This window comes from Ochotona princeps, chromosome 14, assembly GCF_030435755.1.
Source record: "Ochotona princeps isolate mOchPri1 chromosome 14, mOchPri1.hap1, whole genome shotgun sequence".
NCBI lineage: Eukaryota > Metazoa > Chordata > Mammalia > Lagomorpha > Ochotonidae > Ochotona > Ochotona princeps.
Window position 1 is genome coordinate 51,404,318 of NC_080845.1, and position 27,560 is coordinate 51,431,877.

A 27,560-nucleotide genomic window follows, 5' to 3' on the forward strand; every position below is an offset into this window, starting at 1 on the left:
CCTAATCCAAGAAAATCACCTTTGGAAATATGTAGCAGGCCTTAAAAGGTCTCAAAGCACAATGTTTAGTTTATAGAAGAGTATTAACTAAGTAACATAACAGTGGAAAACTAGCAGATTATGCAGTCACCTAGAGAAATTTGGGCATACAATCAAATTGTGAAGGAGTTTAACATTTCATCTCCATAAAATGGAACTGAAGACAGGTAAGAGGCAGATGGCAGAAGTCAGAGTCAGAATCAAGGCCTAGGTTTTGTTCTTCCGGCAGAGCTTAAATCACTAAGAATGCATGTATTTACAATGTTATTGTGTTCAGGTTGGTTAGTTTGTGCATTGTGGAAAGGAAGGGTCACATTGTTATTCCAAGAGCGCTCATTGGTTGTCAACACTCATAAGCTTATTTGAAGAGGTAGCGCTCATCGCTCGTTCAAAAGCCTGACCTCAAGCCTGGGACCATAGCCTAGCAGCTGAAGTCCTTGCCTTGCATGTGCTGGAATCCCATATGGGTGCCAGTTCTAATCCTGGTGTCCCTACTTCCCACCCAGCTCCCTGCTTGTGGCCTGGGAAAGCAGTGGAGAATGGCCCAAAGCCTTGGGACCCTGAACCTGCCTGGGAAACCCAGATGAAGCACCAGGCTCCTGGCTTCGGATCAGCTCAGCTCCAGCCCTTGTGGCCACTTGCAGGGTGAAATCAGCTGAGGGAAGATCTTCCTTACTGTCTCTCCTCTCTGTACATGTTACTTTTCAATAAAAATAAGTAAATCTTAAAGAAAAAGCCTGACGTCATTATTGTGCCATGATTTCAAATTGGGATTTTGGAAAATGAACCACCTGGTAGAATGCAAGTGATGGCTTTCTGAGTGAATTAAGCTGATACCAACCTTGACCATGATACATGAAGACTGAATATACCCTTATGTAATTGATTAAGCAAATATGAATTTAATATAATATTTTCTTTTTTTTGTTTTACTTATTTTAAAGACAGTGTTACAAAAAGAGCTGGACACACACAGACTCAGGAGAGAGAGAGAGAGAGAGAGAGAGAGCGAGCGAGACAGACAGACAGAATATTTTCTATCTACTGGTTCATTCTCCAAATGGCAAAAATAGCTGAAACTGGGCAGGTCCAAATCCAAAAGCTCTGTCAGTGTCTCCCATATAGGTACAAAAGTGGCAAGCATTTTGGTCATCTTTCACTGTCTTTCCAGGCACACTAGCTGGGAGGTGGAACAGCGGGAGAGCAGCTGGGACTCAAAGCCAGCACCCATATGCGATGGTGGTATGGCAGGCAGTGCCTTTATCTGATGTGCAACAGTACTGGCCACATAATATTTTCCAAGTTCCTAATTCTTGATAATGGATGCAGGCATTTAATCCTAAAATGCTTTTTCTGGTATTTAATACAGTTTATGGTTTATTTTATTGCTGAGTATATTTTATTGCTGAATGAATTAAATGTGGTTGGTTCTAAATATTTGCTTAGCTCCATTTCATTATTTAGTGTTTTTCCCCTATATAACTCTCTTAAAACAATATCGCTACATTTAACATTATAGTCAAATTTAGTTTTAAAGTGAGCTATTTCTTTAAAAAGATTTATTTTTACTGATTTGAAAGGCAGAGATACAGAGAGAAGGACAGAGGTCTTCCATTTGTTGTTTTACACACCAAATGGCCACAATGGCCAAGACTGGCCCAAAACCTGGAGTGGTGGCTACTTCTTCCATGGGGAAGCAGCAAATGAAGAAAGTGGCTTTCCTGTGCTGCTTTCCTAGGTGCATTAGCAGGGAGCAGAGTCAGAAGAGGAGCAGCTGATTCTTGGGTGTGGGATTGCAGGTGGCAGCTTTACCTGCTAGGCCGCAGTGCAGGCCTCCAAACTGAGATCTTTTGTTCATGCAGTGATAATAATTACATGAAAAAAACTTGGTAAATTAAATAAGTGTTATGAACCTTAAGGCAGTTTTAAACCAAATTATGTTGAAGCAAATTAAAAAAATTCCTACTACAGTTCATCTCCTATTTCTTTACTTTTGTGACAAATGTTTGTTTTAATATGTACAAATAAATATGCCTACAAATTTATATTTTTAAATTTTATAAAAGACTTGTAAGAGCATCACTTTTTCATTTCAAATTTGGGATACAAGTTTAATCATCTGAAAAATCACTACTATAGTAGCATAAAGATTTTTCTTAAAATAGGCAGCCTTAGGTTTACCAAATTAAAACAGCTTCAATTAATCTGAAGAAAAATTAAGCAAATATCTTATGGGTCAGCAAGTCTTTAAACTCTACTGCAGTTTTAATAACATTGGTAAAGAAATAGCCTTATCTACATTCAGTGTCTATAGAGTTTATTGTTACTTAAATATGCTGTTTTCGGTTCAGCTGCACTGCTTTTTATTTCTGGAAAAAAAAATCCAGTTTTTCTGCAAATTATAAGCAAATATATTGGTAATTTGAAGATTTAGAAATTTCAAATCTAATTCATAGATACTTGAATAGATTTCCTTTACAATGTATTATATCATTGATTACCATTGGTTTGAGAAATGTGACAAACTTAATGTCTGCATTAAATCATAAGTGAACTAAAATTCACAGTGATAATTGTAGAAATAATATTTGTGCAAGTCAGGACTAGTATTCAGCCTGTGGTTAAACTGCTGGTCAGGATGCCCACATCAGGGTGGCTGAGTTTGAGTACTGGCTCTACTCTTGGTTTGAGTTTCCTGCTAATCTGTATCATTGGAGGCAGCGGTGTTGTCTCAAGCAGTTTGTCCCTCTCCGTCCTTCAGGAAATTTCATTTGGGTTCCTGGCTTTATTCAGCAGAACAACAGAGGGAGGGAGATCTTCCCTTCCTGTATCCCTTCCCATATAGGCAAAACAGCCAGATTTGGGCCTCTCTGAATTAGAGGGACTCCACAAGTGGACCAGGGGCCCGGTACGTGGACCTTCTCCAATCCTTCCTAGTTACAATAGTGCAGGACTGAGTTGGATAAAGGCCAGGATGTGAAGTGACTCTGCTATGAAAGCCAGTGATACAAACCACAGCTCAGTGTGCTCCGCTGCGCTCCACCGAAACACCCACGTCTCAGTAGATATGGAGAGAGAAAGGAATGGAAATGTAGGAACAGTGTGTCCCAGATGACCTAACTGAGAATAAGACGTTATTTAAATAGAGATAAAATGGACATTATTTGAAATAATTGGTATGACATGGAAAAAAGTACAATTATCTAAATCCTTTTCAACAAGAAACTAAAGGAACAAAAGAATTGATTTCAGTTCTCTGTATACACTAGTATAATGATTATGTATAAAAACAAAAGGAAGATGGAATTTTACCAAAAATAATTTAATGTAATCCCCCACATGTCAGTGAACACAGTTTGAACCACATACCTTAATCCAAAGGAGCTAAGAGGGAATGAAAATGGTTTTAACTGCAGTGGATACATCCAAATGGACACCAGAGGGAGTGAATGAAAAATTTTGCATAGTGTATTCATGTACAAAGGCAAGACAAACATGATGTTATCAGTGTGCCATATTTACAACTGGAAAGAGTGAGAACAAAGCTCCCTCCTGACCTCAAATTTTAATGTAATATACACCTAAGCAGAAGCTACATTTCCCTAACTCCCTTTTCATGTTTGAACCTTGTTTCTGCCCATTACCTCACTTTGTTTTTTTGAATCAAAATTCAAAAAGCAAAAATCATATGTGCAACATTATAATACATTTTAATATGAATAAATGAGATTAACATATATAATGTAAGTATGTATATGGAGACACACATGCCACTAGAGTTTGTATATCATCATATGTCATATATCACATATCACATATGTGTGTATATTACATATTTACATTTTTAAGTATGCATAGATCCTTTATAGTAACTGGTAAATGCTGAATCTTAAAATAAATTTCAAAACACTTTACAAGGTTGGTATTAGGTACCTGCATTGTTACCTAATATAATTATTGTGCACAACTTGAGCTGCAAGTTCTCCAGACATTAAGAAATATTTAAACATTCTCCAGAAAATAAGAAAGATGTTAAAAATGAACTTGGTATAATGATTTAAAAATCAATTTGAAAATATTTAGAAATGAATAAAACTACCAAAACTGAAGTATTTGGTATTAAAACCTATGCTTTATATACAAATGTAAAAACCTAAAATATGTAGAAAATCAATATAAACATATTTCTCAAAAAGTCAGGAAGGAACTGCATTCAAGGTAGAAAGAAGATAACTAGTATATATCATAAGGCATTATAATAAAAGTTTCTTTTTAAGATGTATTTATTTCTATTGCAAAGGCAGATTTACAGAAAATGAGATACAGAAAAAAAGGTCTTTCATCTGCTGGTTCATGCCCCAAGTGGCCATAATAACCAGAGCTGACCTATTTCAAAACAAGAGCCTCCTCTGGGTCTCCATGTGGATGCAGGGTCCCAAGGCTTTGCACCATACTCTACTGCTTTCCCTGGCAGCAAGCAGGGAGCTGGATGGGAAATGGAGCAGAGTGGACGCGAACCAGCACCCATATGGGATCCCAGAACATGTAAGGTGAGGATTTAGCCAGGGGAATAATTGCACCGAGCATTGAAATTAAAATTTTATGAAGCATATTGCATCAACGGTATGCTCCATAACCAAATTTTGTTTTTGAATACTAATTTTTAAAACAAATTTAGTTTTTTGATACACTGATAAAGTAATAGATACTAATGTAAATAGTCATATCAAAAAAAGAATAGGGATAATTCATGTTGGGAACCAAAAAAAAATCTACACAAGTCCTATGAACATTAAGAATTTGTTCAGGGCCTGGTGCAGTGGCCTATTGGCTAATCACAGTGGCAAACACAAGTAATAAACCATAGTGATAACTCTTACTTCCTGTGATTTTAAAGCAAGTTATTTAGCATTGAATGTAATGTGAAGAAATTGCAACTGCTAACCATTATAACTAGGAATATAAAATGGTAGAGCCACTGGGGGAAAAATTTGGTATCTACTTAGCATTTAAACATAAAATGATGATATGATCCTAAAATTCTATCCCTCAGTGTATGCTGAGGAAGACGGAAGCATGACTGGTGTGAGTGTCCTAGCAGTGGAGATCCTCACATCCTGTACTGTAGTTCTTGAGCTGAGTACCTGCTTCAACTCATGACTCCTGCTTTCTCTTAATGCAGATGCTCGGGGGCAGTGTAATGTCTGAAACAACTATGTTCCTGCTACCTACACTGGAAACCTAAATTGGGTTCCAATGTTGGCTTTAGCCTCAGGTTTGGACAATTGCAGATATTCAACGAGTGTCCAAGAAGGGGAAGCAGTGAATCAGCAAATATAAAATCTTGATCTATTTATCTCTGCCTCTCAACTTACTATACAAAATTGTTCACACACAAGACTTATGCAGAGATACTCATAGTGGAATTACTCATAATAACCAAAAATGAAAACAACCCAAATGTTTCTTTGTTAATGAATGAACTGGAACTGACTTTTGCTGCCCAGCAGTTAAGCTGACAACTGCAAGTCAGAGTGTTCCATATGAATGTTAGCTGGAGTCTAGGCTCCTGCCCTTTTTTTTTATCCCAAGATTTATTTACTTTTATTTGAAAGGCAGATATACAGAGAGAAGGAGAGACAGAGAGAAAGGTCTTCTGTCTGCTGCTTCACTCCCCATTTCCCTGCTAAGGTGCTTGGGAAAACAATGGATGATGGCCCAAACTGTTAGACACTTGTACCCATGCATTAGATCTGACTGAAACTGGCTGTTCTTGCTTCTGAACAGGAAATCTATGAATTTTCATCTGTATTTCCCGCACTCTCTGTAAGTCTGGATTTCTAAAAACACACATAAATCCTTAAAAATAAATTAGAAAATTTGTTGGAAATTAGCAAAATATAGGTAAAATCCATTCTAATATGAAAATAAATAGTAGGTATTCACTAAAGTGTATTACTAATAAAAATATTACCTTACCTAGTAAACTTACAGCTAAAATTAAGCAATACAAAAATACTTACTGGTTGGTTCATTAGTAACTCTCATATACCATTTACAGAACTTACCAACTCTTATTGCTAAAACATAACTTACCCCCTTTTCTGGCCTAGCAATTTTTCAGTAGACAGAAATGTACAAGTATCCATTGTAAAATAATTCATAATACTAAACTCTAACATGCCACATGTCTGCAGATGGAAGACTGGATACTTAAGTTGGGGAATGTTCATTAAATGAAATCCTATATGAATGAAAACCAATTATTTTTATCAGCAAGCATTAAGTTGACTGAAATAATTATATACTGGGCATGATTTCAACACATGGAGTTTAAAAGTAACACAACATTATAACAGTAGTTTTTGTTGAATTACAAAGATTACAAAAATGACAAAGATATGAGGACTCTTAAGTGGCATTATATGATTAGACGTATTGTCCTTTCATGAAATGCATAGTCAATACTTCATGCCAAATTATGATGAAGATGTGGCAATAATGTAGCATTAACATGACAAATCCTTTAATATGTATCAGTGTCTATTTACAGTGACAGAATAATCCATACTTCATACTATTCCTGAATGTGGATATTATGTGAGTGTTCAATTTCTAATGAGCTTTTTAAAGGAAGATTTTTTAGGCTATTTTATTTCCAAATATGAGAGAAAAAGAGTAAAATCTGATTTGCTGCCTCACTGGCTGTGTTAACCAGTGCCTGGTCAGACTGAAATCCAGAGCTGAAAACACAATGTAGGTATTCTCTGCTGATGGCAAGGACCCAAGTCCTTTAGCCGTTTCCTGGTGCCTCCCACGGTGAGTGATAGTAAGCAGCAGGATTCAGGAATTAAGGTGGAACTTGAACCAGGAGCTACCATATGGGACAGGAATGTGTGATGCAGTGACTTAACTGCTGTGCCGAACAGTCTCTTCTGTGATGTTGTAAGGAAGGTGTTTTCATACTTGTAGTTTTTAAAAAAAATGTCTTTTATTGTTTATAACTTATGGTGAGAAATGAAATAATAAGCAAAAGAAATTGTATCTGAACATTCTTTGTCTCTCAGTAACAGAACCAAGATGCAGGACAAGAGACTTCCAGGGTAGATACCAGACTAGAAAATGATTCTCACATAATGCTACAAGAGCTATGACTTGGTTATCGTAACTTAACCCTTGGTTCTTTCCAATGCCTTTAGGTCTCATGGGAGAAATTTTAATATTTTTATCGAGGGTGACTCTCTGCTAATACTTAATCCAGCATGATGATTTGTTGCTAGACAGAAGTAACCTTATTTTCATTTCTGACAATAAGGAATAGACACAAAATCATAGGTACAATCAAACAATGCACAATAGTGAAAACTCCTTTTTTATTAAGTTCTCCAGAAACCTGTGCGCGTTAATATTCATACAATATGACATTTCAAGCTTGATTCTCAAGGCAAAAGAAAAAAGCATTTATCTAATGTGTAAAACACAATCTTCTCTGTTTTATGATAATGGTTGGAAGTTCAATATTTCTGCTCAAACACAGAGGCAGGCAGGCATATTGACAAAAGGCCTCACAATGTTTGCTGTTGCCTTTACAGAAGGTAACATTTATAAAACCTTCCAATCCTGTAGCAGGTGCTGGGTCTTCTCTTGGGCATGTGTACCATTCAGATATTGCCTTTCATTTGAACTTCAAATGGCTTAAAAAAATAGAGGTTTCCTTTAATATCATTTGGAAATTAAAAGCCTTTTTATTTTTGTCATTATAATATCTTCCCCAGATTTGCTTTTCAAAAATAAAGCGAGAACTAATTACTATCTGATAGAAGGCAAAATTCTGAAAGCAGATGTAGTTATTTTTTAAGTGAAATTTTGTTTGCATTTGTCATATCTAAATTAAAGTAATTTACCAAATAGAGTACTAAAACATTTAATAAAAGCATCATCCTTTTTTTGTAGAACTGGGAGAATTAACTAAGTCATTATTACACTAACCTAAATACCTAGAAAATATTTTCTGGAGCTAAGCTTGTCTCCTTTCTTTGTTGACTGTAATGGCAGGAAATAATATTTAGGAAAAAAATCTTCAAATGTTAAACAGATTTTCATCTAGCAAAATTATGTCCTAAATTATTTGATTAGTCTGTAATGCTTCTAAATGTGATAATGTTTTGGAATTATATCATTTTGATTGTTCTTCTAAACATCAAACTATAATGTCTTGTGTTTTTTGTTTGTCAGGCTTGGATTCGAGGAACATCTGGTAACTTCAGAGATCTGGTGAGACTTTTGTTCTATGATACTTTGATATTTTCATTTATTTTGTACATTAATTACACTTTTGTTTCTGTCTTCTGTGATTGAAATGGACTAATTCAAAAAGGTAAATTGTGCCACCAATCACTTCAGATGAACTGATAAATTCTGATATTTTTTGTTTTTTTCAGTGTTTTGGTTCAGGAGAACATTCTTAATGGGGCAGCATTGCTTTAAAATACAAAACAAAACAAAGTTTACTGAAGGGCATTTATGACCTGAGTTAAGATGCAATTTAAGATTGATGATGGATAGATTGATTGATTTGAAAATAAAGCCTTCCACTCAAAACAGATCAAACTTAATGCAAGAAAAGAAGTCACGGGGAGGTGATATAGTAAATTTATTTCTCAAAGTTTCTCAGCAGTACAATTCCAATATTATAATTTCTATAATATAAAGCTAGAAATATACTTGAAGAAACTGTTCTTTTTTATATGTAAACTTAACATTTATATAGCGTTTGCTTTTGCCACATGTGTAATAGGCCTGGGAAAGAATCTTTTCTTTTTTTTTTTTTTCACTTGGTTAAAAAGATAACTTGTTGATATTGAAGGGGTTTTTTTTGTTTTTTTGGCTGTATGTTTTCCATTCAGTGGCTCTGTGTTCCTGTTTGACTCTGCCTACTTCACTTATTCTCCAAATGTTAAAGAAATATTACTTACATTTAAATCCATCCATTGGAATCCTACTGCGCTTTCATCTTGTATATGATTATGAAGCATTTTTTCATTTGTCATTTAATGTTAAAGAAATTACTAGCTTCAATTCATGCATGTTTGGATATTTCTATCCCAAAGTCCAGAAGTTTCTGATTTCTGTTGTGACCTTTTCTGTGATATTAAAGGTGTGTATAAAGAAATTCTACACGTATGATAAATGAAATAGCACAATGTGATACATTTTATGTTCTGGGAAGTAAATATACATAAAATATAAAAATGTGAAGATATTTCATTCTCTGGAAGACAGTTTTAAACATTGCTTTGCTGAGTAGTACCCAAAATTTGACGATCAATGATCATCATAACGACCTCCTCATTTAATGATAGTAATAGCTGTGTTTTCAAAAATTGTATGTTTTTGTATGTAGTTCATATCTACTATAAAGTATATGTGTGTGGTAAAACCTCTGAGTTCCATGAGTTATAGAACTACTTCTTATTTTTTCTTCTTAATTCTTCTTTCTTCATTGAAAATTTTACTGTGCTCTTCCTTTTTGAAACTCTACAATGATCTTTTAAGTTTAATGCATTTTATTCTACTTTCCTATTTATCTTCTCCGTATGTTTAATAAAGCCAACATGATTAATTCTGAAACTAGCATTTTTCCTCTTTGTTTGCCCTACCATATTCCCTGTAAACTCCTCACCTAATTTGTGAGACAAGGGATCTTTTTTTTTTTTAAAAGATTTATTTTTTTTTTAATTGCAAAGTCAGATATATAGAGAGGAGGAGAGATGGAGAGGAAGATCTTCCGTCCAATGATGATTCACTCCCCAAGTAACCGCAACGGCCAGTGCTGAACCGATTCGAAGCTGGGAACCTGGAACTTCCTCCAGGTCTCCACACAGGTGCAGCGTCCCAAAGCCTTGGGCCGTCCCCGACTGCTTTCCCAGGCCACAAGCAGGGAGCTGGATGGGAAGTGGAGCTGCCGGGATAAGAACCGGCGCCCATATGGGATCCTGGCACATTCAAGGCGAGGACTTTAGCCTCTAGGCCACACTGCTGGGCCCAAGGGATCTTGACATTGAACATGAAACGAAAAGTTTGAGTTTATTTTGGTGCAAGCATTTTCTTTAATAAATTGTAAGAAAAAAAATGCTATATTTCATTTCTGCCGATGCATCCATGCATGCATTATTTATGCATTCCTTCATTGCAAATCAAAGTTTCGGTTTCTTCCGGAAAATCATTGTTTTAAATATTGTGATTTATTTTTCCCCCTAAATTTCTTGTTCTCAGGGTTAGAAGGGCTTTTACCTTAATCTATTGAATCTGTTGAATCTGCCGGAATGTTGTGTGCGAATTTTGCAAATTTGTTGAACCTAGTTGTTTGGTTTATTTCCAAGTAATTTACTCTGTAGGAAACAATCAATTTCAATCAAGAGTATTTTACCTTCTACAAAAATTTAATCAATATTTTATGTCTAATTTTTCTTAACTGAATTTCAAAGAAAATAATGATAAAATCATGAAGTATTGTTGATAGTATTAATTGATAAAATCCTGAATAATTATGATTACTTTTAAGAAATATGGTTGAGTATAATCATATATAGAGAGAAAATTGAAATCAGACTAGTACCAAAATATACATGATAGTATGCTAATATCAAAAATAAACAGATTGAGTTGTGGCATAACTCTCAAGGTAAAAAGATAAACAAGTAATATGGACCACACGAAAGTTGATTTTTAACAGAAAACCTTATTGAAGTATCTTTTTTTCACTTACATAAGGGAATATATTTAGTGCTTATGATTCACTGAGTTTTGTGTCTGTATGTGTAATTGCAGCAATTTGTTCCAACTCATAAATTTTATTTTCTGCACCTGGAGTTTGGACCTTTTAAGAAGTCAGCATAATAAACTATGCACACTTATGTGCAGTCAAAATCTTTAAAGAATTCATTGTGTATCAGCTACCTTACATAAATAGTCTAGCCTGAGCCTTGTGCTTGCACTTTGAGAAGGGCCATTTTAGAGGTGAGGAGACCAAGACTCAGAAAGGTTAATTAGTTTATCTAAAGGTATCATAGTTCGTGAATCAGAATGCTTAGATTTCAGCATAGGCATTGGACTTGAGTGACTCCAGTGAGATGTCATTACGCTGCTTTAAATAAAGCTTGATTCTGCATACAGTTGAGCAATAACCCTAACTCAGTGTCCTTAAGAAAGTACGTAACGTGGGCCTGGTGTGATAGCTTAGTGGTTAAGGTCCTCGTCTTGCACGCCCGGATCCCATATGGGTGTCGGTTCTAATCCCGGCAGCCCTGCTTCCCATCCAGCTCTCTGCCTGAGGCCTGGGAAAGCAGTCAAGAACAGCCCAAAGCTTTGGGACCCTGCACCCGCGTGGGAGACCCGGAAGAGGATCCTGGCTTCGGATTGGCTCAGCTCCAGCTGTTGTGGCCACTTGGGGAGTGAATCATCGGAGGGAAGATCTTCCTCTCTGTCTCTCCTCCTCTCTGTATATCTGTCTTTCCAATAAAAATAAATCTTAAAAAAAGAAAGTGCATAACGTAAATGGTTGAAGTGAGATTTCATTTTTTCTTGATTACAGTTATATGAGAAAATTTCAATGGCTTTTTACTTTAAGTGCAAGGAAAAAATATTGTTAAAATGCACACTCAAATATTGGAGCTATGTATGTGTATCTTAAATATTCTATAAATATGTAAAACAGTTGTTAGCAAATAATGGCAAATTGATGGATACCTATTTAATTGTTCCACAACTGAACAGTTTTGATTAATGGATATTTCACATTCTCATTTATGTTCAGTTACTCAAAACAACTTTTATGTAAGTATGGGAAAATGTTGTAGTGTTGCAGGTAAAGCGATTCAAATGTGTATGAATTATTAAAATGTAATGAATCATCAAAAACTACCTCTAATCTAGGGAATTACGATTTTCTTGAAAATATGTCCAAATGTCGTGAAGCTTGAAGTCCTCTCTCCGCACATGTTAAATCTTTGGTGTTTAATTATCATGGACTTCCTGAGATTCTTAGGTATTACATATAAAGTGAAATCAGTGAATTCTTGGAAGTCAAGATGATCTAACAGATACTGTCACTCCATGCCCCACCTTGTTATGTGTATAGGAGATTATATTCTTCCTCCACTTCGCAGTAAGCTTGACTCATGGCATTACTTCCGGCCAGGATAAAGTGAAAAAGATCACATTTATGTAAAACAGTCACACATTGTCTTTACGTGTTGGTACTGTCCCCTTCCTAGGAACACAACAGTGTAAATGACAAATCAATTTAGGGCAACAAAGTAGCAGATCAGATTATTCTGAGGCTGTTTCTGGAAGACTACTGCTGTGCAGAGTCTGCACAACTGGTTTATATGAATAAGAGACAACTCGCGATGTCTATTTTGTTACAGCAGCATAAATTCAGATGTAATTAATTGGATTGTCCTAGAGAAAGCAAGAACTATAGGCTTAGGACAATTTGGAAATATAGTAAAGGCATTTTCATACCTCATTTTTTTTTTGCTTCAAAGTTAAGTGTCTGATAATTCCTATCACATAATCTGAGATGCAACTTAATTTGTTATTTCAGTTAATTTAGGCTCCCAACTGAAAGTCTTGAGAAAATTTGTACTAAAAATTTTAATAGACATTAGTTATTATTAACTTACCACATGTCACTACATAAAACTGTCTAGTTTTCTATTGAAAAATTTAACATGAATGTTATAGTACCTTCATTATTTAATCTTAACTGTCAAAACAATCAACATGGTTTATGTGGTTTTATTTTGATGTAACACTCAGTTAACTGTGGCAACTCTCACCTGGCTTTCTTAGAATGACCCTAACACATCCTTATTGGCTTCCTCTCTTATTTATTTATTTATTTACCTTGATTTTTCTTTTTTAGAGCCGTAGTAATTTAAATGCCACCTATGTACCACCTAGCATCATTTCTACAAGAACAAATTAGTTAAAACAACACCTCTTTTCTTCACACATTGGACTGTAGATCACCAATAATTGCATACAATTACCTGGAATTGAAAGGAGTTAAATTTGTTGCTAAGGAAGGAGCACAGCACATGTGCTTCACAGAATATTTTGTCAATCATTACTACCTTCTAAAATAGTTCCAAGCAAATAAAGTCCACCTCTTACGTTTCTCTGAACTTGTAAGTGTCAGAGTCAACTATATCTGACCTTAAATTCACTTGAAGTGCTATAATCTGCAACAAGTTCTTTTACTGAGGGTCCTCTCACCTAACTTCGGGATGGAGTTTCTAAAACCTTCACAGGATAGCAGCAAGTGTCTTTTTGGAATGATTATTAGTGTTTAAATATTTCCTTGGCAATAAGAAAAAAATATTTCATAGTAGCATCTTATCCCTCAGTGTTCCACAGAACCCACATATTTACTAATAATCATCTTGTGTTTTACTCCAATAGTGTTAGTGATTGGACTACATGGATTAGTTTTGTTGGAAAATTAAATCATTTACTTTTAACTTTACATGCTCTGATCAGATGTAGTATATTAATAAATACTTTTTAAAAGATTTTAAAAATTTTAATGGAAAGACAGATTTACGGAAAGAAAGATAGATCTGCCACCTGCTACTTCACTCCCTTAATGGCCACAAGAGCTAGAGCAGAGCCAATCCAAAGCCAGCAGCCAGGAGCTTATTTCAGGTCTCCGAAATGTATACAGGGTCCCAAAGCTGTGGGCCGTCCTCGACTGCTTTCCCAGGCCACAGGCAGGAAACTAGATGTGAAGTGGAACAGCCAAAACGCAAACTAGTGCCCATATGGCGTGCCAGCACTTGCAGAAGGAGGATTAGCGAATTGAGCCATTGTGCCAGCCCCATTAATAAGTACTTTTACAAAATCCACTTAAGTGGAGATTATAACATATCTACTAACATCTGACTCAGTGTTAACTTATGGAAAGAGTTTTGTGGTTAATAAAGCATGGCATTTTTGGTACGATTTCCTGCTTCCCATCCAAAAGTATGCAGTTACTTTCAGTTAAGCATCCAAAGAAGAATACAGTATTTTCTCTTAACTTTGAAAATGCCATAGTATCTGCTGGTTCTAATCCCGGCAGCTCCACTTCCCATCCAGCTCCCTGCTTGTGGCCTGGGAAAGCAGTTGAGGACGGCCCAATGCATTGGGACCCTGCACCCTTGTGGGAGACCCGGAAGAGGTTCCAGGTTCCCGGCTTCGGATCGGCGCGCATCGGCCCGTTGCGGCTCACTTGGGGAGTGAAACATCGGACGGAAGATCTTCCTCTCTGTCTCTCCTCCTCTGTGTATATCTGGCTGTAATAAAAATGAATAAAATCTTTAAAAAAAAAAAAAAAAAGAAAATGCCCTAGTATCTATGGTGTTTGTTCACATATACACTTCTAAGCTGGATATTGAGAACATTTTTCTAAAAAAATTATTGTGTATTCCACATAGGAGAAAACCACAATTGGCAGGTGAATTCTTGTCTCTTAACTTTGAAAGATTATCAAGAAAATAAGTTTTAATTAGATCCTGAAAATCACTCCTACAATATCAGCTCTAATGTGAAGTATACATAGCTTAAAAGTTGCCTGCAAATATACAAAAACATATAACTTTGTATTTCTAAGTATCATTTCTATTTTCCATATCTTGCTACATTGATTTGCTGTTTTTTTTTTCCCTGTGTAGAAGACACACTTTTGAAAATGTCTGGCAATTTCAGAAACAAAGGAATAAGGAAACATGGTAAAAGAAGTAGTGATTGAAACTGAGGAAAGCTAGTATAATATAATACATTTAATCCTCTTTCCCTACCAAATTTGCATATGAGATATGCTTGAAACCTTTTATGCTTTTGCTTATCATTTCCACAAACATCGATTAAGGGTAAAATAAGTCTCTGTTTTTTTTGTTCTTTTCAAAAACATTTCTGGCTTGTCACTAATTAGTTTTCAAATGTTTGGCTTGAGTGTATGCTTCCCATAAAGTTATATAATAGAAATTTCATTGTGGCATGACATGTTTCTGATTGGTTCCTCGCAAAAACCAAGATTTCTTTTGGTTTTTGTTTGATTATAATTGTATGGTCATTCTCTTTATTTGCTGTGTGTAGCAGCATACTTTTTAAGACTTTAATGCTACTTCATCTTTGTTTTAATTATTTAGCATGACTGTAGTATACATTTTATGATTTTAACATTTAATAAATAAAATCTTAGATGTCTTAAGATACTCAAGAATCTTCTGTTGCTAATTTCCATGTGCTTATTTCTCCCCACTGTTTAAGCCAGCAAATGAAGCCTGATTTTTCACAATAGAAGTAACAACTGCAGGAGAATATCATAAATGGGAATTTATTAATTTTTAAGGTTATTCCAGTCACCTTTAATTCAAAGGAAAATGTGGCAACTCTATCTATGCTTAATTTAGTGCTCATCTTTTCTAATTATGTTTTTAGGCTCATTCTGTCACCTTGAAAGTCTTTAAGAACTTAAATGATCAAATGCATTATTCTTGGTCTGAACATGTATGTACTATTATAGAAGCTGTGCTTCGCCCCAGGAGACTCTTCATGTATCTTGCGATTTAGTTGTAATACAGCTTGAACATTAACCTTTTGGGTGACATTTAACGAACAACTTAAATTCACCAAGATTCTTCATTGTACAGTGAGAGTGTAGGTATCAACACTTTGCAGTTCTGGAAATTAGTTTCGGTTTTCACAGCTCACTTCGACATTTTACAAAGTTTCTAAGTAAATGGATGCTAGGTATCTTCCTAAATTTTCAACACAGTTCCTATAAATGTAGATAATGTGATACTTCTAGTAGCCTGATTATGTTTCATCTTTGTCGCCTACTCCTGGCTTTCATGCCATTTTCCTTTACATGAGAACACATTTGTGTGCATGTTACTTAAACAATATTAATTGGAAGCTTCAGTATTTGCCAACTTAAAAAAGCATTTTTATTTGTAAAAATGTATACTACCATTTTCTTTCATACTAAGAAGTTCAGGCTTCTTTGAACTGGCATCATTTAAAGCCAATGTTCAGTTTGCCAGTCATGTTTTTGAATTTTGAGTTTTGGACATTTTTAGAAAAACATTGATCTTGATTTGAAGTTTCTAATTACTAATTTTTTGTATTTGTTTTTTTTAAGCTAAATTTTATGTCATGTGTCTTGTAGGTGGAGTTGTTGAGTGTTCCTATGTCCTGTTGCTACTTTTATAAATGGAATATCTGTTAAGGTAAAAGGAAGGGTAGACTCTGCTAAGATCAATTATTTCCAATCACTACTTAGGATAAAGGCTTATTCTTTCTATTATCCCCTAAATTGTCAAAAATTTGCAGTGCAGAGAAGATGTTCTCCCTGTTCATGAGAGAATGTCTCCTGTAATGAAATGTCATACTTGATTTGAATCATTTCTTCCATGTTTGTTCAAAATTAAAACTATAAAATAGGTTAAAGTAGCTGCAGGTTTAAAATAGCTACAGGGTCTGCCAGATGCCACATGGATTCTATTTTATGTTCTGGCTACTCCAGTTTTAACCCAACTCCTTGCATGTGGTCCGGGAATGCAGCAGAGGATGACACAGGTACTTGGGCCCTTGCACTCACTTGGCAGACCTGGAAGAAACTCCTATTCTTGGCTTTGGATTAACTCATCTTCAAATACTGAGGCAATTTGTGGAGTGAAATAGTAGATGGAAGACCTCTCACTCTATATCTCCTCTATGTAACTGTTTTAAATGAAAATAAAATAATTTTATATAAAATTGAAATTCTTTGATAATTGCAATTCACAACTTTCTCCAACACAGATTAATATAAACCTGGGATAGGATTTAGAAAACACAATTCTTTATAAACTCAAGTTAAAGTTCATTTTTATAAATGGACACATTCTCAATACTGTGATATTATGGTCTTATTCCATTTATATATCAAGTATCTGTATTTACATTCTTTTAAGTTGAGAATTTTCACATGTGTGTTTGCTGTATATTCTTTAGTTTAATCTGTATGATTTTCACCTCTAATTCTAAAAAGCAACCTAAATGTTGCACTCCTGTTTTTCTTTGTGTATAGTATTTTGCTTATTTTTCATCTCCAACCAGATCACTAATGAGACTTTGACACTTCAGTGTTACTACATTAAGACACCATTATAAGACCTCACTGCAAAAATTTAGAGGTTACCTAATGTATTCGGGCTATTTGCCAAACTTCTACAGAGCGTTAACAACTTGCCAACTAGAGTCAAACCCTGAGGATTTAGCAGTGGAAGAATACTGTGTTCCTTCCAGTTGCCTATTGTGTAGTAGACACAGCAAAGCATAACTGCAGGACAGTAAATATGCCTGTACCAGAGGAAAATGTATTCAGAACATTACTTTACTTACAGAGAAGCTGTTGACAAATATAAAGCAGTTTGCCCTAAGACAGACCTTTGGGTGAGGATCCAGAGTAACCTAGGTTGTCCCTGTTGCTATACAGCTAAATACTGTGGGAAGTGAATTATCCTTGCTGAGGGTTTCTTACTCCTCTAAAAACTGGCAATTTTTTTTGACAGACAACCTTATATATCACATTATTTTGTATATTTATGCACCAGGCCCAAACCACCGTCCCTGATTATGACCTTGCTCCATTTCCATATGAAGATGAAACAAGGAAATTAATAAACACTTATATTGAACCTTTATGCCCTACTTGATGTCATCCTGCAATTCCATAAGTTCATTGCTGCCTTTAAGCGTTTGGAATTTAAAATTCATCTCTGGTCCCTACCAGCAAAATTCTTCAGTGCTCTCAGCATTTTAGCTTTATTGTTGTTCACACCTCTCTTCCTCCCAGACGCCTCCATAACTGAGGTTGCCTTCAGGCGACCTATAAATGAGGAAACAAACATCAATCTGGACTACCTTGAGTGTTTTTAAATTTCGGTATTAATAGTTCTTTTGATAGTAAGGATAACTTAATATGGATACTTTTCAGCAAATGTGGGAAATTACCTTTAAGAATTTTTTTTAAAGTTTATTATATTTATTTGAAAAGCAGAGCTATTAGTGGGGAGGCAGATAAATTTTTTGACCTAATGATTCACTCCCCAAATGGCCACAAACAGCCAGGGGTTGACCATTCTCAAGTCAGAAAGCAACAACTGCATTTGGGTCTCCCATGTGAATGGCAGAGACTCGGGTGCTTGAGCCACCGTCTACTAAAACCCAAGCACATTATCAAAGCATTTATCAGGAAAAATCAGAAAAAGCTTTTGTCATCCTACCGTGTATAATATGTTGTGTGATTTTGCAATTAGAAAATGTATTTCTGAAATTTCTTCTTTGTAAACTTTGTGAACTTTTTGAAAGGAAGGGTGAGAGATAGGAAAAGACAGATCTTCCATGTACTCGCTCACTCCCCAAGTGGCTGCAACAGTACAGATTGTGCCAGGTCAATGTCATCTTCCACTGCTGTCCATGCCGTTAGCGAGGAGCTGGCAAAGAATTGGAGTGGCTGAACTTGAGCCAGGGTACGTGTTGAATGCTGGCATTTCTGGTGGCAGCTTAACACACTGTGTATGCCACAACACTAGCCTGTTGACATTCTTTCTATACCGTTTTCTTGTATCTCCCCTCTCCCTATGATGAAAATGTGTGAACACGATAGTTTATATAACATTTTCCTCGCTTGAAACTAATGCATGAGATGCTGCGTCCTTTCAAGGACCAGTTCAATTTAGTTCTTCTGTAATGTTTCAAACTACACAAAAAAATTTCTCTTGGCCTTAAGTACTATTAATTTATGATTGGAAAATTGCATTTTGCATTTGGCATCATCTGCTATAATTGTTTTATGACTGTTTATAGTTTCTCTCCCCTCTGCGCTGTGATTAATCAAGCACGAGAAGTAACCCATATTTCTTGCTGTATTTTATGTGTAGCACAGGGTCCAGAGACATAGGAGAAGTAATGGCATTCTAAAGTCTTCTCATCACTCCTGACTCATCAAAGCTAAAATCCCCTTTTCCAATTTAAATTGCCTTAGCTTAGGATAGTGTCTTTTTCCTATGATGTACAGGAATGTCTTTAAGAGTTATTTTAAATACAGAACTTATCTGGCAAGAATAAGCTGTCAGGCTATGATTATTTTATTTATGAAGAACTAAATGTGGACTTCAGTGCAACAGACCATTTCCCAGTAAAATCATCTTTCCCATTTATAATTACTTACATGATAATCTGTATGAGTTAATGAGTGCTAAATATTAAAAGTGTTTATTAGGGATCATAACAGGCCAGGTTGGATAAGACCAGTTTATAATTTAGTAATGCATTTTTTGTTATTGACACATTTTATCTCATCCATTCTTGGCTTAAATGTTTCAGATTTTCCACCACTCTAGCAATTATATACCCTTCTTTAGAAAATAATAAAGGCTGTGAAATATTTTTGAAACATTTTTAGGCAATAGACCTCTATCAAGACATTGCTCAGGTCATTATAAAAAAACAGTAAAAACTTAGTTAGACTGCTATGTAACATCAGCGGTGTCTGAAGGACATATGTATGATCAAGAAAAGTGGTTTGTCACAGAGCATAGTGAAGGTTTGTTGTCAACTGTTCTGGTAGTGTGAATTGGCAGTTTTGAAGAGATAAGGAGAGAATCTTTTACCGTGGATAGTATTTCTCCTTCCCTGTGGGTTTAATTTGTTTCTAACTGAAAAAGAACATCATGCTTTTGGCAGTGTGCAAATTAAAAATATTAATGGACTAAAGTAAAGAGCAACGTAAAATATGTTTTTATTAAATCACAGTCAGAGTTCATTTTCATATCTCAGATTTGTCAGCTTGTCAGACTGTCCCTAGGCTCAAGCAGTGGGATAGAAAAACTGATTGATTTTATTTCCTTCAGCTTATACTTACTGCTTCTTTCTTTTAGAAATGGAAAATTTATTTCCCATTTCAATCCAGATGGCTAATGTTTTCATATTCACTAAGTAAGGAAATGAGAGATAGAAAAACTTCCAGTGAATGTTATTTTCCAATCTTAGTTTCCTATTTTTATTTGGTTTCAAGTGCTGTGGAAATAGAATACTACAGCTTAAAAGTCAGTGAAAAGCTTGTTTGAGCTTTGCATTTTGCTAATCATGCACAAAGTTACATTGAGTACCAAAAACATTTGTGACATTCATACATCAAGCTGACAATGTGTGTATGAAAGGAAATGTTATTGATATCTTTTCTAAGTAACTAACCCTGCTTATGTTTGATGAACCTGTCTACCTAGGAAATCGTGTCATGTTACTGATGAAATCATGTCTAACTCTTTAGACAATTGATTGTATTTCACTTGTAAATTACAATAGAACTGTTAGAACCATTCATTTAAGGTTGCCTTACATATTATAGAATGCTATTTATGTATAAATGTGTGTGTGTGTGTGTGTGTGTGCGCGCGCGTGCATGTGCAAAGTCAGATATACAGAGACGGGGAGAGACAGAAAGGAAGATTTTGTGTCCTATTATTCACTTCCCAAGTGACCACGATTACCGAAGCTACACTGATCCAAAGCTAAGAGCCAGAGTCTCCTCTTCCGGGTCTCCCACGCAGGTGCAGGGTCCCAAGGCTTTTGGCCATCCTTGGCTGCTTTCCCAGACCGCAAGCAGGGAGCTGGATGGGAAGTGGAGCTGCCGAGATTAGAACTGGTACCCATATGGGATCCTGGCGTGTTCAAGGCGAGGACTTTAGCCAATAGGCCACCGCACTGGGCCCGATGCTCTTTATATTTTAAGAGAAACAGTAGCCTGTATCTACCACACATGTTAGCAATCAACAATCAACAACGTCTCTAGACAATGCCAGCATCATCACCTGGAACATACTAACACTCTATAGAACATCACTACTAGAGTAAAAGAAAAGCATGTATCAGTAGAAATCCTTTACTTTGAATGTGTACCTAAGCGCCGGGAATCAGATACGATAATAAATAATATAATTCATTATTCGGCATATACATTTGTTTGCATCATGTTTTTGTTACATACCAATTACTACAAATAGGATAAATATAAACATTATCAACTAACTATTTTCAATTATGTTATGTATGCTTCTATATAGATATTGATGCATGGTAATAATGGATGATTTCTTTCTGAATATTTTCAAAGGAAAATTTATGCATTCCTTTCATTTGGAAATTTGAAATTGCAAGTTAAAAGCATCATTCAGTTTATATTTTAGTGACTAAAATTTTGTAATTCTTAATTATCTCTTAGAATAACAATGGAATCAAAACATAACTGAAGTAAGCCTAAACTGCAGTGACAATTTAATATAATTGAGTAAAGTCAGTGTGACCTGAATTAAACATCAATCTTTTTAAATTCATTGTAAGTTACTTTCAAATTCGTAATCAGAAATCAAGAACTTGGAATCAAAACACTCCAATTACTGTCTTAATTTACTTATCATAAATGGAACCTGCTATTATAGGCCTAACTTTGAATTTCTGAATCAGATTTCTCCTTATAGTACCTCTTGATTTGTGGGAAAAAAAGCCCTAAGATTTAAATTTTAGAGTTCTGCATTGTTGCCCTGTTTTTGATATATACTGTGCATGTTGGGTAATCTATTTAGCCTCAGCTGAATTTTAGTTTCCATAAGAAATAAAAAAGGGAAAATTGGGTTAACTTTGCTGCTATTGATTTCTTACACTTTAACATCATCAAGTAAATTAAGTTCTAAAATATATTTGATATGGAGATAAATTAGTCTCATTTTGATATATTTTCTAGTTGGTAAAATCATATGCTTTTGATCACAGATCTGCTGTATAGTGCTTTACACATGGGCATACCAATCTACGACAGAGCAACAGCAACAAAACTTAAGTTGAAGGTCTGTTGTGGCATAGAGAGTTGACCTGTGACACTGGTGGCCCATGTGATGTCAGTGCTTTTCTCAGCTGTTCTGTTCCAACACTGCTTCCTGATAAGGGCCTGGGAAAGCAGAAGATACAATAGGAATGGACCCCTGCCACACTATGTGGGAGACCTGGAAGTATCTCCTGCCTTGGGTCTGGCTCAGCCCTGGATTTTGCACAAGGCTTTTGAAGATAACCAGCAGATGGTTAAAAAAAAAAAAAAAAAAAAAAGAAACCTCTCTCTCTCCCTTTCTCTGAAACCATGCCTGTCACATCTAAAAATTATAAGAACAAAAAATTAGGCTTATTGAGTGTGCAGAACATGATTAATTCCCAATGAATTATAGTGCCCCTAGACTAGAAGATCATTTCAAAAATATTTACATAAATGCATATAAAATGAGGCATAACAGTATTCTTTTAATTGTGCTAAATTAAGCCAGATTGCTGTATAAACATATTCATATATACATAAACATGTAAAAAAGTCAAATTGTAATGAAATTAACCCCTATATTTCCAGTTTGATTTAGTGAATCAATAATAAAGAAACAAATTGTGCTATTCTGCTTGCCTCCTTAAATTTACTTTAATTTTTCCTTCTGATAAACAGGAAGGATCTGCAACATTAACCCAATATTGTGTTTCTTTTAGAACATCCAGATGTGAAATGTACTACTTAATAAAGCAGATGCAAGGCTTTTTTGTATATATTAAGATAGATGGCTCATGTGAAATGGAAATGGATATCATAAATCAAAGGAGCTCATTTTAGATTTCTGCTCTAGTACTAATTTATCAGTTTCACTTTTAGATTTTTATTGTTCAGGTCTGTGGTTTGCTACCTGAATTTTGGCGTCTTGTAAAATTTAGTTACATAGTTGTATTTATTGCAGCAGAAGAATGCAATGTTTTAGAATCACCTACCAGTGCAAATATAAGAACAGGGACTACTGAGGAAGACAGAATCCTGCTGATTCATGATTTTTAGTCGGTGGCACCAATTAAACTAAATTGTGGCATCTTAAAAATAATAAAACATACATTAAAATAGACAAGACAACCTTAAAGATCAATAGAAACATACCATTAATACAAAAATCTGTGGCAGAATACCATTTATGGGCACAAGTACTGTTATTATTACTATTAAATTAGCATTATTTTAATATTACTAACAGTATTTACCGCTATTTGTTGTACTATTCTGGCCCCTACAAAGCCATAAGCTGTTTCCTTGTAATTTAATGTGATTTTATTCAGAGTAAGGAAATGTCATATATACTTCCTGTCATTCTCCATTCAGGCATTCAGTCATGACTACAGACTCAAAAAAGATGTAGCTTTATTTTCCTCAAGCAGCTCATGATTTAATTCAAATTATTTCAAGGCAATCTAGAGTGTTCTCAACACTTGTGATGAGCAAAATAGAGGGGAAAAACCTAATTCAATGAATTTCAAACAATTTGATGCTTATATTTTATGATGACATTTGACATAAGTAACAACAAAGGAAATGCACCATATTGTTTTACAGTAGCATCTGAATTTGATTTTTGTGAGCGCAGAGATTATGTGAATTTGTGATAAATTTTTATGTTATTTGCTTTCAACAAATATTACCTCCCAGTTGTCACCTTCTTTTCTCCCTTGACTGACTTCACCAGAAGTAGTAGATAAAAAATGTAATATTCTAGGAAACATCCACAGAAAAAACAAGAATGCATACATCTGAATATGTCAGTAATGAGTATCCTGAAATGAATAAAAATTAGACTCAATGGAGGCAGAACATCCACGAACATATTAGTTCTGGAAATACACTGTACAATGACCAAAGTAGGCAGAACTATATAGCAAAATGATTGATCTATTCTATTTGTATCAGTTTCTGTGGAGAAAAACCAAGGCAATATCAGTTAAAATATCCCTGATCCTAGCTTTTAGAAGACCCTAATACGTTTGGTTATATGGTTTTTGATTGTAAAAATAAGTAAATATTAACAACAAGCAAGAAAATTCTTACCAATGGGCATATGTCTTTCAGAAGAAAATGAAAAGGAAAAACAAGAAGAAATTCTAATAGGCTTAAGAATATCTATGCATAGCAGGAGAAACTCATTTTATGAAAAAGTCATGACAGATTTCTACTGTCCCCTATGAAGCACAATGCAGTATAATGGAGAAGTGGTACTGATAACATTGTCATCAAAAGTATGTTGAATTTTTATGGTGTACTTACACAAGAAATTAAGCATTTTGTATATTTTTTAAAAATACCTTAGAGAAAGAAGCTAAATGTATCGGATAATTCACTTGTTGAAATCTTTTTTCACATGAAAATTTAGGTTATTCCATTACCATAGAAAAGGAGTAATGGAGAATATATGATCAAATAATAAGTATGCTGCTATTTCAGTGAGTAATATTGAATTATTACAATGGCATATGCCAATTCTATTGCAAATCAAATGTCACTTTATATCAAAACAAGTGTCTTCTCTTTTGCTGTGTTATATTAGAAATTGATTAAAAATACCACTCTCCATCTGGCATAATGATTTGTATATTATGTAGGTTGAATAATGAGTAGTGGAACTTCATAAACTTGTGATCACAAAACTCTGTTACAGAGGGTCTATCAGTAAAACATGCATTTAAGTTTGCATTAAAAGTACATTATTTATCTATATCTATATATCATTAATTATCTAATGTCATGATTTTCAGAAGATACTTACATGTACATAAATGCCATGTAATACTGCCTTCAAGATATTCTTCAGTGTATATTTAAGAACAATCAGAAATCCTACTGATTTTTATTAAAATGTCTTTAACGTATTTCAAAACTGTTGCTCAAATGTAAGTATATAACTCACATTACCAAAATTTTAAAAATTAGATCTGCTTCTCTTGTTATCTTGGTCATAAATAGATAGTGCTTTTCCTCTTCAAATAAAGATTACTTGTTTATCTACTTAATAGAATGACAATGGCACAAGGGAGAACAAATTTCCCATTACCGGTTTACTCCCCAAATGTCTGCATCAGTTTGGGCTGGCCAAACAAAACCCATGAGCAATGAGTTCCACCCAGGTCACCTACCTCAAGGCGACTCAACTCCCCGGACCATCAGCTGTTACCTTATATAAGTATCAGCAAAATTAGATAGAATGTGGAGGTGAGCTTCAGTCTCACACGAGATGCTTGTGGAAATGATTTGCTGTGGTATATCATGACACCCTTGACAATCAGTGTATTTCTTCAGTGATATTTCCTATTTTTAGGTATTTTAACCATTTCCAGGATGTTATCACAAATATGAAATGATTTTAGAGGATATTACCAAATTGGTGTTTGGATGCAAATTTTCTGAGTTCAAATTTGTCTAGATTTTGCTTTCATTTTATGTAATTATACCTTTCTGCCATCGCTCTCACCTCAAAATAAGTTTCATGCTTACAGCTTTTAGATTTCTTTTAGTTCTAATAGCATATTTTGACACACAATTATGCTTTCTCTTTTCAAAAACATATTATAATGGAGGACAAGGCAGTATATTTATTTGAGAAAAAAGTGATCCCCCAATTTGTTGTTACACTACTCAAATGCCTATTGTAGGACCCCACACGGTAGTATAGCGGCTGAAGTCCTCACCTTGCACGCGCCAGGATCTCATATGGGCGCCAATTCTGATCTCAGCAGCTCGACTTCCCATCCATTTCCCATCCAGCTCCGTGCTTATGGCTTGGGAAAGTAGTCAAGGACTGCCCAAGGCCTTGGAACCCTGCACCTGCGTGGGAGACTCAGAAGAAGCTCCTGGGTCCTGGCTTTGAATTGGCTCAACTCTGGCCATTGCTGCCACTGGGGAAGTGAATCATTTTGCGGAAGATTTTCCTCTCCTTATATATGACTTTCCAATAAAAAAACAAGTAAATATTTTTTTAATGCTTGTTGTAGTTGGCATGACTAAGCCAAAATCCAGCAGCCAAGAATTCAATCTTTTTCTTTTAAGATTTATTTTTATTGCAAAGTCAGATATACAGAGAGGAGGAGAGACAGAGAGGAAGATCTTCTATCCGATGATTCACTCCCAAGTGAAGTGACCTCTTCTGTCTGATGATTCATGATGATTCACTCCCTAGTGACCACAATGGCTAGTGCTGCACAGATCCGAAGTCAGGAGCCAGAAACTTCCTCCATGTCTCCATGTAGGTGCTGGATTCCAAGGCTTTGGGTTGTCTCCGACTGCTTTCCCAGGACACAAGCAGGGAGCTGGGTGGGAAGTGGGGCTGCTGGGATTAGAACTGGTGTCCATATGGGATCCCGGTATCAGCACGGTGAGGACTTTAGCCAGTAGGCTACTGCACCTGGCCCCGAGAGTTCAATGTTGATCTTCCACTTGAGTCGCCGGGGTCCAGTTCATGTGAAGCACCATTGCTTTGTCAGGGTCTGCATCAGCTGGAAGCTGTAGTGAGAAGCAGATGTGGAGTTCAGATCCAGGCATTGCTTCATAGAACACAGCACTTTAACAGCAACTAACAATAAGACTCACTACCTATCTCCCCATGTGTTCTGATGTGTAATAATATGTTACCAACAGCAAGAGAAATGCTTACCTATCTCGGTGTCTGATAATACACTGGAAAACCACATCATATGAAATATGTTAGTGTTGGCAGGAAACATGTTGGTTACCTGTGAAGCATTTTCAAAGAAACAAAATATTGTATCCAAAATATTTACTACAGGATGGTATAAGAGGTCTCAAATAGAATACTATGTTGTACTTTTGCTGCAGAGAGTACCTGAAAACAAAGGAGTCACAAAAAAAGTAGTTTTATTCATGATGATCGTTACGATTGTTCATAGTCTATGTGTCAGTAACTGTGTCATGTGTTTTACTTAGATTGTTAAACTTAATCCTCATGTCTAATTTATGAGGAAACATTATTCTGATTTTAAAAATAAACTCTTTCCCAAAGCAAACCTTAACTGAAGAGTTGGGTAGATATGGTCTATGCCTCTTTGTACTTCCTTCTCCAAGCAAAGCTCTGTCTGCCTTTGCCTTGCCTGACATAGTTTTCAGAAACACAATATATTTTGAATTAATGGAGTAAATATTAGCTCAGTATATTACAGTTAAGCTTTTCTTAGAAATTGGGCAAATTGATAAAAACCTATAATTGGAAAATGGTTCAACACAGATAAAAAGGGAAACTTTTGTATGTTAACATGTACTGTAAGACTATTTAAAATACTTGAATTCACTTTTAATATTTAAGTATGTATATTTCTTTAAAAATATGTTGAATGCCAAATGTTGCAATTATCAGCAATATTTATATTTTAATCTATCATTATCTACTATGTGCTTCTAAGACCATGGCAAAGATGTCAAGTGCTTGAGAGAAATTTCTATTTTGGATAGAAGGAGTTATCTCATTTTGGCAAATGTAAAGTAAGGGGAAAAATCTTGTATGTTATATAAATGCCACTTCAGAATGTTTTAATATAAAAATGGAAAATTTAATTTATTTCAGTATAATCATATT

General features: G+C 35.1%; 1 protein-coding gene across 1 annotated transcript in view; it reads left to right on the forward strand.

The window, feature by feature from the left end:
- Window positions 1-27,560, forward strand: part of PTPRD (protein tyrosine phosphatase receptor type D) — a 1,483,320-nt gene that overhangs the window by 190,461 nt on the left and 1,265,299 nt on the right. The window contains exon 3 of the mRNA XM_058672196.1: window positions 8,275-8,313. The gene's annotated coding sequence lies outside the window, so the exon portion shown is untranslated. The remainder of the gene's footprint in view (window positions 1-8,274; window positions 8,314-27,560) is intronic.